We start from the raw sequence: 13,059 nt of genomic DNA on the forward strand, positions 1-13,059 counted from the left end.
AGAGATGTTAGGGAGGTGAAGGATTTGTAAACCTGGGAGCGAGCAGGCACAGTGCTCTCCTCTGCGCGAGGCCATAGTATCTGTCCCTCCTCTTGGATGACAACCCTCTGTACCATGGCACAACTGCCCGCCCCCAGAGTCGGCCCCGGGCACGGGTGTCTCTACTCCATCCCCTAACCTCTCTGCCCCAAATCCTCAGCTAAAGGGGTGTCTATGACTGAGTTGAGTCCTTCACTGCCTGGCCTGTTTGCCCCCTTGCTTCATATCCCTCTCTTACAAACAACCCCAAAATCAAGTTTCATAAGCCAGCGCCAGCTTCCCAATGCGAAGACCTGGCATGACTTTCCACCTCCCTCTGGGACAAAGTCGGGTTGCTTTTCCCAGAGATGTCAATCGATCTCTCCGTGTGTGTGTGTGTGTGTGTGTGTGTGTGTGTGTGTGTGTGTGTGTGTGTGTGTGTCTGTCTGTGTTCAGGGGAGGACTGACCACAGTCCCGTGCACTGCGTTGACCCTCCCAGTCCCATGGCCCCATATGCTCCTTTTGGCTGACCTGAATGGGGCTCATTACCCACTTTAATCCCCGTCTTGGCTGATCTCATCCTCCCAATGCCAGAGCCCAGCTGCCCTCTAGGAAACCCTCTCAATTGGGCCAGTCCCAGGCTAAGGATGATCCTCCCAGGATGAAAGCCTGGCTGCCTCTAGCCCGAGCTCGCGCACTCTGTCCTCGCAGTCCCTCTGGCGCGTGCCCTGTGTTCCTCAGGCGTTCCTCCGGTAGACACCAAAGGAAGCGGACACAGACGCGGACTTGGACTGTACGGTCGGGGGACGGACATAGTCGTCTCACCAGGTACCCCGTAGAGTCATGCCCTGGCATGGTGTGGCCAAGAGAAAAGGTGTTAGAGAGGTGGAGGGTCTGGAGCTCCGTGCCTTCCACTGTGCGAGGGCACAGAGTCGCTCTCCAGAGCTGCCCGCTTGGCACTGCTGCCCCTATTATATCCCCTAACTTCTCCCTCCAAAATCCCCAGGAACAGAGGTGTCAGTGACTGAGTGGAGTCCTTCAGAGCCAGGCTTCAGAAACCCTTGAGGAGAGCACCTCTCTGTGCCACTCCAGCTTCCTTCTGAAGGAATAATTCTGGGGAACTTGGTCCCTGCCCTTCAAGCTCGCCCCCGTTAGTCCCTTCTCAGGGTCTCCCAGAAAATAACATCAGGTCACTCAGTGAGTAAGCACTGCTTCTCATTGATTTTTCCTTCTTTGGGAATTTCTAGAATTACTCAAGAGTCTAAGCCTTTAAGGATGTCTTGATGCAGCGAGTGCCTGCACTTCGGTTAACACAAAGAAGTCTTGGAGGGAGGCAGCTGTGGTCAGGTCGTACCAGTTGTTGCTGACACACCACTGGAGCACTGCAAAGTCAAGGTCTCAGCAGAGGAATTCAAAGGCTTCACCCTGCAAGCCCATCCTTTCCCAGAGCTAGCCTCCTCCCAGCCGGCCAACTCTGCAGCTGGTTCTTGTATTCTGGTCTTGTATTCTCCCACAGCTCTCCAGCTGTGCTTGGGGATACTTCCATAATGAACCCATCTCCCCACAGTGTCCTAGAGTTACTCCACCCTGGCCCAGCCTACCTCTGCATAGGAATGAAGAGACTCTTCTAGGTGCACTGCACCATCACTACCCTAGATACTGTTCCCATCCAGTGGCAGAACCCACCTAAAAGTTGATGGTTACCCACATAAAAATGCCAACTTGGGAGGTGCCATTGTTTAAGGTGGATGCAGAGCCAGGCTGGTGGATAAGTGAGTGCCCTGAAGAGAAGTGGAGAAATGAGGATCCACCCAGAAGGAGAGACAAGTGGACCTGGAGCATCCACCATTACCATGCCTGAGGGCTTGATTCCTCCCACCCTCCAAACCCCCATCAGGAGCCAGACTGCAGAGTTCTTCTTCCTCTTATCTGAGAGATACATGACCCACCCCACCCACCCCGAAGCTATGCAGTGCCTGTGGGAAGGAGCTCCAGGGCAGAAAAGGTGATGCCTACCTGCACAGTCATCATTAGAGAATTACCCTGAGGAGGATGTGGGTGTGTTACAGGTACAAAGGGCCAGGTGAGAGGCTGGTGAGAGGCATTTTACCCTGCTGGACTTCCTCCTCAGACTGCTGGGGGACAGCAAACATGAAGAGCAAAGGTATGAGGGTGAAAAGAGGAACGGAGAGAAAGAAAGGGAGGGAGCAAGGCCAGGAGAGGAAGAGCCTCTGCTTCCTTGCTTCCAAATACAGGGGAAAAAAGACAATTGAAAAAAGGAAAGCATGCTAACTGGATTCTTACAGTCATCTCAAGACAATCTCCTGGATTTAGTAGGCCTATAGTAGGCCCTACTTGATCTTCAATGCAGAGATCCTATAGAGCTCAGGGGGCACCCAGGATTAGCAGGAGTAACTTGCATAGAGTTCTAGAAGAGCCTCTGGGTCCCTGAGGGCAGGCAGGAGAAACTGGTACCAGCAGCATAAGGGAAGTCCCTCTCCCCATGACCCCTGGCTACACTCTGAGCCCTCTTCTCTTTCAGCATTACCTAATCCATGGCTAATGCTCTATCTAACAATACTGCCTTTCCACACACTAGAAACCCTCCAGTGGGTACAAGGGGCCACCTAGCCATGGCTACAACCCATGCTGACATACAGTTTCTAAATGCCACTCCAGGTGATCCTGGGGGCAAAATTTCCCCCAAGTGTAGGCTTTGTCAGAACCGAAGGCCCAGTTGTTAGTCTTATCCGTATCAGAGAGGGCCTGGTGAGGCAAGAGGGCTCCATGGAGGTGGGCTCCTACTTTCTGTCTCTCTCCCAGAAACCATAATGCCCAGAAGAGATTAAGCAGGGGGAGGGAGGAAGGGGTGGGAGAGCTGCTTGCTGGTGGCTGAAGGAGGAAGGGGTGAAGGCACCAGGGTGGGTAGGGGCTAAGTGGCAGGCTTCCCATGGACCCAGATGCAGTAAATGCAGGTATACTCAGGATGACCTCAGTTCCTGACAATTCGCAGCTCTATCAGCTGGTATGGGGCTGTGTCATTGCCATGTGGGAAGAAGATAGTGAGGTGAAGAAGGCCCAAGATCCCTTGGCAGAGGTCCAGCCCCCACAACCCTTGTGCCCCAGGCTTCCTTTAAAGAGCAGTGGCTGAATTCAGCCCCAAGCTTATCCTTCAGTTTCCAATCAGACCCACAAGACCCTGGCTCCCACTGCAACCACTGCAAAACCAGAGCATCCCAGTGGCCAGTGATCCTGGCCTCCATATCAGCAGCCTTCCTAGGTCACTGGGGGACTGTGGTGGGACTGGCCCTCCATATCTGAAAGGCAAAGGTCTGAATGGCCTCCTCAGCATTATCATAGGTGAACTGCCCAAGGGCCACCCCCTCCTCCTGGGAATCTTCATTGAGCCCCTGCACAGTAGGAAAAAGAAGGGGAATGGAGGGATGGACAAATGAATGGCTGGGAGTGGGGTGCAGGAAAGGTCATGCTGTTAGGACAAGAATCCAAATGAGTCCCTGAAGGGAAAAATGGGAGAGGTCCGGGGGGAGGAGGAGGCAGACAAGGCAGGATATATTGGGGAGGGGAAGAGGAGCAAACACAATCCACTTTGATGTTGCCTTCCTTAATCCCCTCACCTGCTAGAATCTCTCTCACTAATTCAATGGACAGAGCCTTTGCCCTCCAAGGCCTTGGCCTTCTTCTCAGCTTCTTCCCCTAAGCCTCTGAATGGGTTGGCACAAACCCCTTCAGCGTGTGAGCCTCAATATCTTCATCTGAATCTGGATTTGGATTCTAAAGTGGCTCCCTTTCCTCCATTTGATACCTTCTGCTCTGGCTCCCTCTTTTCTCTCAAATCCTCCTTAGGTGGACGTTCCAATTCTGCCCTGAGTGGTGACTACATATAGGATGGCAGTCACCGTCCCCAACCAACTCCACCATGGCACACCTGGCCAGGGAGGCAACGTTCTGTCAAAAAGGACCCTAAGGTGGCATTGTAATCTTGGCTAGAACTGCTGGTTCCTCTTGAAGAAGAGGGGGAGGAACAGAAGGTCTGGGCCTCTAGCCAGGAGACCAGCCTCAATGGTCCTTGTGAAAAATGCACACACCCCTGCATTCCTCACCTGGTAATGCTACTATTAAGAAATGACTTTCTACCACTCTAGAAAGAAGAGCTGCCAGGCTCAGGTACTCACCAAGATGACAAAGTCCTTTGGGGCCCTGGGGATGTCACGGGTTAGTGACAGGGATTTGGGCACGTTCTTCAAGGTGATGGCAGTGAGCTGGATGTGGGCAGATAAGTGCACCACGACAAAGCCCCGGGGGCCTGAATGCCCAGCAGTTGCCAGGGTGGACTTCTGGCTGTGGGCACAAGACAAGTACGGTGAAAGGAGGCAGCAGATGGAACAGGTCCCGGTCCTGGGGCCACTCTGTCTTGAGAGAACAGCCCCCACAGAGGACGGTGGGAGATGGCACAGAAAGAGCCAAGCTGGGGGACCTTTGTTCAGCCCTACCTGGAGGATGACTCTTGGGGACTGCAAATAGTGCCAAAAGGGGATGCCAAACCACTCCGTCCTGATGCCATAGGTCTCTGATGAACGGCTACTGACGATGCTGGCCCATGAAAGAGCAACAGGGAGAGAAGTGAGGAGGGGGACCCAAAGGGCTGGGAGGACACAGAGATGGCCTAAGGCAACCCTCAAGGTGAGGGGGCGCTGCTGAGGCATCAGCCCTCCTAACTGCCCTGGTCCATAAGGGACATGTTGATTTGTCAATTCCTCCTTTCTCCTAAGGGCCACCCTGATTTTCCAATCCCTCTTGTCCTGAAACCTCTGGTTTTCCACAGGCCACCTACCTGAGGACTCCAGGGCATATTCCAAAAGCCCGATGCGATCTTCACTGTATTCTTTCAGCGCCTGCTGTATGATCTGGTGCACTTCCTAAAAGACAGGCATGCACCACTTAGGGGACAGGCCACCTGCGTGGCTGGCCCAGTCCATGTGGGGGCCAGGCAAGCGAGCTGCCTGCTCTACCAGGGTTTCCCCCTCCCTCCTGGCAGGTTTTCTCAGGGCAAACCAGTGATCCCAGCCAGGGGACAGCGAGTGGGGCACACCTCACCTCCTTCGTCACCTCGATGATCACTCCTTCCTTCAAGAGGGTCGGCCACAAGATGGCAGCAGGTTTGCTCACAGACTTGTCCTGCTCCTCTGTCACATGACTCAGGATTTTGTGCTCCAGATCATGAAGCTGGGCCTGCACCTCCTCTAGCTTCATATGAAGGACCTGCTGAATCCAGCCAGGGACCTTGGACTCCACCTAGAAGCCAAACTTTCCTTTGGCGGCTCTGTCCCCACGCTCTGGTCCTTCCCGCCCATCTGGAGTGGCCCCCCTGGGTACTCCAGAAGGCTCACCATAAGCTAGAAAAGCCACAAGCAACAGCAGCCCCGAGACAAAGAGGAGCACCTTCTTCCGAATGCAAAAGTTCCTGGATTTCATCAGGGTGAAGGAGATGTTAGCGCCTGCCCTTCCTCAGCCCAGGCTCCTGGGAGACCCTCCCTGAGTAGCAATTGAAATAACCTAAAAGTTGTGCCCATTCTTCCCCTTCCCACCTCCTCCCTCTGCCACTGTGTACCCAAGAGGAGAGCAGGGCTTTTATGGATAGCCCTTGGGGTAAAGTGAAAGGAGAAAACTTGGCTTTTGGAAAGGCACTCATGTTGCTATGCAAGGTGACATGCTGCCCTTTGACAGGTCCAGTGGAAGGTGTCTCCCTATCAGGCCTCCATCAGAACTAGGTTCATATGGTGCTCATGAATTAGGCAGTCTTCTTTGGTCTAAGTCCTTACAATGCTTGTCAGTTTGGGCTTGGAAGAGCTACAGGAGGAAGACCTGCTGAGGCAGGCTGGTCACCTTTGGCCCAGCCTGTGGATCCAAGTATTCACATGGGGTCCACTAGGTCCTCTGGTGTGGCCAGAGTTCAAAGGATCAATCCCCTTCAGCAAAAGATTGATATTATCAAACTTGGACTCAGTCCAAAAGTCGCACGCAACACCTAGGTCACATGTGGCCTGGAGGCCTCAGGTTCCCCACCCCTACTCTAGAGGCTCTTGGACTCAGCCCTGCATGTATCCTGGAAACCTGGCCATGCTCCTCCACAGAGAAACTGCAAGCATGGCACGGAGACCTGGAAGACTGGGCAGAAAATTCTGGATTGGAACCCCAAAGGAGGGAGTGGCCCTGGAAAATTGGGCCCCTCAGACTAGCAGAGGTGAACTCAACAGATTCACTTGCGATCAGAGGCAGGAACTACTGAGGGGAGAGCTCCTAAAAGATACTCAGGAAGAGAGTCCCACTTGTAGTCAGAGCCAACCCACTTCCCTGAAGAGCCAAGAGGAATGGGGGCTGGCGTGTGCTGCAAATGTTGAACAACCAGCTCTGGAGGAGACCATGGCACACACAAACCACTTCTCCCATCATCTTCTTCAGTGGAGACACTCAATGAAGTCCTAATTGGTAGCTGACTCTCAGGAGCAGGTTCCAGCTGGTTCCAGCACACCCCTGGCCCTGACCTGAGTCTATCATAAGATGCATTGCATAAAAGTCTCAAAAAGCTGAAAAAGAACAGGACAAAGCCGAAGGGGAAATTGACTTTGAGGACCGTGGATCTTAGAGTCTGACAGGCCCCAGGTGGGCCTCACTGACCTGATTAACAGAAAGATGTCCTGGAAGGAGGCAGCATTGGTCAGGCAGTGTCAGGTGTTTCCGAGGCACCACTGGAGTGCTGCAAAGAGCCAGCCTGTAAAGTTCCCAGCAGAGGGATTCAAAGGCTTCACCCTGTAAGCCCATCCTTTCTCAGATCTAGCCTCCTCCCAGCCTGCTACCTCTGCAGCCGCTTCTTGCTATTCTGCTCCTCCATCCTCCACAGCTCTTCAGCTTTGCTTTGGGATCCTTCCATAATAAGCCCATCTCCACACATTGTCCTAGAGTTACTGCACCCTGGCCCAACTTGGCCCTGTATAGGCATGAAGAAGCTCTTCTAGGTACACTGCACCACCACTCCCCTGGGCACTGTGCCCAACCACTGGCAGAATCCACTTGAAAAGTTTATTGCCATCGAGCTAAAAATGCCAACTTGGGAGGTGCCATTAGTGAAGGTGGATGCAGAGCCAGGCTGGTGGATTAGGGACTGCCCTGCAGGGAAGGGAAGAAATGAGGATCCACCCAGAAGGAGAGACAACCATGTTTGAGGGCTTGAGCCCTGCCTTCAGCCTCCAAATCCCCATCTGGAGCCAGACTACAGAGTTCTTTCTTCCTCTTATCTGAAGGATACATGCCCCACCCCCAGGTATTGGGCACCCTTTAAAGTAAATGTGGCATTGCCAGGGGGATGGGGCTCCAGAAGAAGTGATGCCTATCTGCACTGTCATCCTTGGAGAAGTACCCTGAGGAGGATCCTGGGGTATTATAGGTGAAAAGGGCCATGTGAGGGGCCTTTGACACTACTGGACTTCCTCCTCACAGTCCTAGGGGGCAGCAAGTATGAAGAACAAAGATATGAGGGTGAAAAAGAGGAAGGGTAAGAAAGAAAGTGAAGGGGAAAGGGCTGGAGGGGAATGAGACTCCTGGAGACTTTGAGGATGAAAAATGATGATAGCCAAAGCCCTCTTTTGCTGTTCTTATTCCTTAAAGACATGAATAATTTTTCATGTGCAATGTAGGATTGAATAAAGCCCCAGCTACCATGAGCCAGTAAGTGCCTCTTTCCAAATAAAACCACCATGATGAGGTATGAGAGGAGCCAAGAATCAGCTGAAAATGTGTCCTCACCCACAGGCCCTTCACCCACCTGGCTTCTCACCCTAAGAAGCATGGGCCTTGGGGCCAGGGAGAAGAGGTCTGTGGCTGAGAGGGGTTGTTCCCTGCCCAGCTTCAGGCCTTAGGGCTTCCAGCCTTCTCCATGCTCAAAGTTGCCTCTCTCCAGTTCCTGTTCTCAGAAGGAGAAGGCATCAGCAGCCAATAGTTGGGGTCAAAGGGGGAGAGGAAATTCTCTTGTTTGTGGGGAAAGCAAGCAGTAGAGTAATGGCTCCACCCAAAATGGGGGCAGGAAAGAAATGTGCACATGGCAGCACCCAAGGCCCTTGGCTGCCCCAGGCAGCTGTGATGGAGAAAGCAGCTTAGACTCCTCTGGCTCCTGTTACCTAAGAAGACCCTCCCTGAAGTTGGTGTGCTGGCCAGTCACCTGGGAACTCCCTCAGCTGCTGCTGCCCCATCTACAAGTGCCTGGCAACACAGGTGCAGGTGCTCACTGGGCCGGGACATTATCCAACACTTTGATTGGAGTAATTCTAGAAATTCCACAAAGAGAGAGAACCAGTGCTTACTGACTGAGTCACTTGATGCTATTTTCTGGGAGACCCTCAGAAGGGATTGAAGCTGGCAACCTTGAAAGGAAGGGACCAAATTCCCCAGACTTGTTCCTCAAAAAGGGATGATGGGCTGGCAGGTTCTCTCCTCAAGTATTTCTGAAGCAGCTGCAAGGCACATTGATGATGGCTGCCTACCAGGGTCAACCTCACCAGCTTCACGGCCTGAGCTGCAACTGAATGGAGGCACATACTTGCCGTCTTCACTTTTGTTTGCACCTGTGTCTATTATATGTATGCATTGAGGTGGGTGTGAAGGAGCTGGGTAACTGAGGTTGCAGATGGCATTTGAATAGGTTGAGGAAAGACAGGGCTTTCTAAAGAAATTTTCCTCTCAGAATACTACGAATGCCCAGTTCACCCTCTGTCCAAGGCCCTCCCTCCCAGCAGTTCCTTCTGTAAAGACACACAGCAGGTTTGGTGCTCTGGTTAAATAGTTTAGATTCACGCAAATATACTCTTAATGATTTCCTTTAAGGAATCATTTGAAGGAATGATTCCTACAGGTTCATTTCTTCCTGACTCTCTGAAAGGAAAGGAACATTTACAGAATAGATATTCTATTATTTCTTTGTTTCCATCTGGAAGAAAGGTAAACGGAATGAGATTATGACTCCAATATGAACCTGAGGTAGCTAGGGCCACCCAGGTCAACCCAGACCTTCAGTTTCACTGAGCCCACCCACCCTCCTGTACCACAGTGAGCCCAAGTATGGGAGTAGAGGCTTACAGCTGTTGCCAGAAAATACCCATTGGACATACTACGGGATGAGGGACAGGTCATCCTGCTTTGCAGGTTAAACTGTAGAAAGGGAATAGAATCAAAGAATCATTTTCAAACTGGAAGGAACCTGGTCTACTCCACTTGGCAAAGATACTGGAGTGATTTGCAATTTCCTTCTCCAGTTCATGTTATAGAAGAGGAAACTGAGGCAAACAGGGTTAAGTGACTTCCCCAGGGTCACAAAGCTAATCAGTGTCCGATGCCAGATTTAAACTCAGATCTTCCTGGCCCAGCATTGTATCCACTTTACCATCTAGCTGCCCATGGGTAAGCCAGCTGCAACAAGTAACCAATGAGAGGCTTTCAAAGAAAAACCACAATCAAAGATGTGATTCAGGGAACGCATACAGAGAAGATGGATTGGTCATATGATCAGGGATGACAGGTGCCCTCCCAATGTTAGAGAAGTAATTTAAACATAACCTGCCCATTTGGTGGGCTTCAATGGGAAAATGATTGAAGGACAAGGACCAGAGTGAGATGGGATAGGCAGACATGGGCTATAGTCTGCACTATTGGAAGGAACTTCTGATTCAATGACATCACAGATCTAGTTTCGGTATTGAGTGGGTACATGGTGTAAGACACTAGCCTAAGCCTACATTATGCCAACTTGCTTTCCAATGTTCCCAGCAGCTCTTATCCAGTAGGGAGCCCTTGCAGAAGGTATTTATGTTCTTCAGTTTTTTACAGGACAACTATTCCTTTTTATTGCGTCTGATTCATATTTATTTAGTCTGCTCCATAGCTATTCTTTTCTATTTTTTCGTGAGAATCAAATAGCTTTTATAATGACAATTTTACAATATAGTTTGAGGTCTGCTAATACTATATATACCCCACTTCATTCCAAATGATTTTCCCCAGTAGTTTCTTTGCTATTCTAGATCTTTTGTTCCTCCAAGTGACTTTTCTGTTTTAACCAATTGTGTAAAGTATTCCCTTCATAAAATGATTGTGATAGCGTTAAGCCTATAGTATCTCCATTTTTATGACAATTGCATGGCCCAAACATGCACACTAAATACCTTTTTACTTGTCTTCCTTTGTATGGGTAAAGAATAGTTTGTGCTTTATTGGCATGAATGTTACATATATCTTGGCAGGTAAATAACAGCCCTCCCTAGTTGAAAACAGTACTTTAGATATTAACTCCTTTGACCACTTCACCCAGACATTCAGGCAATTGGCTAAGAAAGAACCTATTTCAGCCACCACCTGCCAGGAAAACACTCAGAGGGGCCTGACATGTGTCACCATGTTTCCCCTTTCTCTTCTGCTTTCCTTCACCTTCAATGTCTGTTCTGTAGGCTCAGTGTTGCTGAGATTGACAAGAGACTGTTGGTAAGTGAAGATTGCGGTTGGCAAATGACCAATGACCAACTGGAGTTGAGCAGAGAGGGAAGGAGGGGTTCCTGGGTGGAAATGAAAATATGAATTCTAAAGAATGTATAATAATGTATAAGGATGACATTGGGGATTTCTCAGAGAAAGTCACTGATTGTCTCCTAATATCCATCAATTAATAATATTCATCAAGGTTTGCTATAGGCTGGGCCCTGTGCTAAGCACTGGAAATACAAATATAATGAAATAGTTCCTATTCTCAAAGAGCTCATATTCAATGGGAGTTATCATAAGTTCTTACAGTTACATATGAATTTGTAGAATAAGTATGAGGACAGTTCCTTCCAATAGTGCAGTTCACTCCCTCCACTTCTGGCCCTCACTGGCATCCTTAAGAGGAAGCTACTAAAGAGACTGCATCACTGGCCTCCTTTTCTTGTCATGTTCTTTCATAGCCCCTGATTCAATGGTGATGGTAGGGTAGGTGAAATACTCCTTGCTCCCCATTGCCCCTTCCAGATTTTTCCTCTACCACTGTCATTCAGGAACCTCTCCTCCTTCATTGTTCATTCAGTCCAAGTTTATCACTTAGTCAAGGTGCTGAGAGTTGTTCATTATCAACACTGAAGATATTCTGCTTCCTGCTTCAATAAGTCCAGTGTATGGCTTGTGATCTTTCTATCCCTAATTCTGCCCTCATATATACATATATATACACATATATGTACGTATGTATATAGTTACTCCCTCCAGTACCTCAACTCAACAGTTTCTGAATCTCCACCTGAGCTCTACACAGACAGTCATATCATCGATCTAGCCTTACCACTAGCCATCCCTTTTACCTGAAATGCCAACCCTCTTCACCTCTGCCTCTAGGTTTCTCTGCACTCTTTCAAGACAGTTCAAACCCCACCTTCTGTAGAACTTTCCCACCCTTCCTCCCTCCCCCTGCCTTCCCTCTGGTATTACTGTCCATTTGCACTGCATGTCTCTTGCACGTAGAATTATTTTCATGTTCTACATGTAGAACATGAGTTGCTTGAGCAAGGTCTGAGTTTCTATCTTTCCGTGCAACCATAGCACTTAAGACAGTGCCCAGCACATGATGTCAAATAAATGCTTCTTGACACTTGGCTGACTGACTGGATCCAATAGATGAAAAGGTACCACCCCAGAGCCACAGCATCTCTGAAAGGATCTGTGTGTTCTCAACATCTCTGATACAATTAGCCCCTATAGGTAGAAAGCAACTTCCCATGACTTCTTCTCAGGTCCCCAGGTTACAATTAACATTCAATTCCATGCTTTGTGAACTACCGATAGCAAATGGTAAATGAGGTCTCTCTCTCTCTAACAATCCTCTGGGACATTCAACTTCCTTTAGCTCAATTCTGAACCAGAATGTAAAAAGAGACTCCTAAGTTCCAAAGCCAGACGGGTCATTAGGATAAATCTGTTCCAATCCCCTTATTTCAAAGATGAGGAAACTGAAGTCCAGAGAAACAGAAACCCCCATTATCTTCTACCTGCTACTGATAGGGTCAGAACTATCACAGGACCTCCTACTGCTTCTCTTGCCTCTGAAGAGAGTAAACAAGGCCTTAGAGTACAGTCCAAAGAATTGTCTGAACTTCCACCAAAAGATCCAGGATCATAAATAGGACATTACTTGGTAAAATTTGATTAAAGTGCCATAAAAATGTGGGTGATTGTGTGATCTGATATAACAATAATAGTTAGCATTTATATTGCACTTTAAAAAACAGCAGTTGCTCATGGGTAGGCCGAGCTAATACAACAAAAGTGACAATTCTACCTAAGTTAATTTTCTTATTCAGTGCCATACCAATCATACTACCAGAAAATTATTTTATGCAGCTAGAAAAAATTGTCACAAGATACATTTGGAATAACAAAAGGTCCAGAATATCAAGGGAACTAATGAAAAGAAATGCAGGGGAAGGTGGCCTAGGCATACCAGATCTTAAATTGTATTGTAAAGCAGTAATCTTTAAAAATAGTTGATACTGGCTAAGAAACAGAGTGGTGGATCAGTGGAATAGGTTAGGTATGCAAGACACAGTAGTCAATGACTGTAGTAATTTACTGTTTAAGAAACCCAAAGACTCCAGGTTCTGGAATAAGAACTCACTATTTGACAAATACTGCTGGGAAAAGTGGAGAAAGTATGGCAGGAAACAGGCATAGACCACAATTTCACACCATATACCGAAATAAAGTCAAAATTGGTTCATGATTTAGATATAAAGGTGGATACTATAAGCAAACTGGGAGAGCAAGGAATACTTTACCTATCAGATTTAGGGAGCACAGAAGAATTCATGAACAAACGGACATAGAGAACATTATGAAATGCAAAATGGATAATTTTGATTACATTAAATTGAAAAGTTTTTGCATAAACAAAGCAAATTCAACCAAGCTTAGGATGGAAGCAGAAATTTGGGAAAGAATTTTTACAATCTGTG

General features: G+C 48.7%; 1 pseudogene; it reads right to left on the reverse strand.

Moving 5' to 3' along the window:
* Positions 1 to 2,896: 2,896 nt before the first annotated feature.
* On the reverse strand, positions 2,897 to 5,368 carry LOC144454957 (SUN domain-containing protein 2-like; annotated as a pseudogene).
* Positions 5,369 to 13,059: the final 7,691 nt, after the last annotated feature.

This window comes from Phascolarctos cinereus, unplaced genomic scaffold (assembly GCF_003287225.1).
Source record: "Phascolarctos cinereus isolate Bilbo 61053 unplaced genomic scaffold, phaCin_HiC Scaffold_88;HRSCAF=627, whole genome shotgun sequence".
In the NCBI taxonomy this organism is placed as follows: domain Eukaryota; kingdom Metazoa; phylum Chordata; class Mammalia; order Diprotodontia; family Phascolarctidae; genus Phascolarctos; species Phascolarctos cinereus.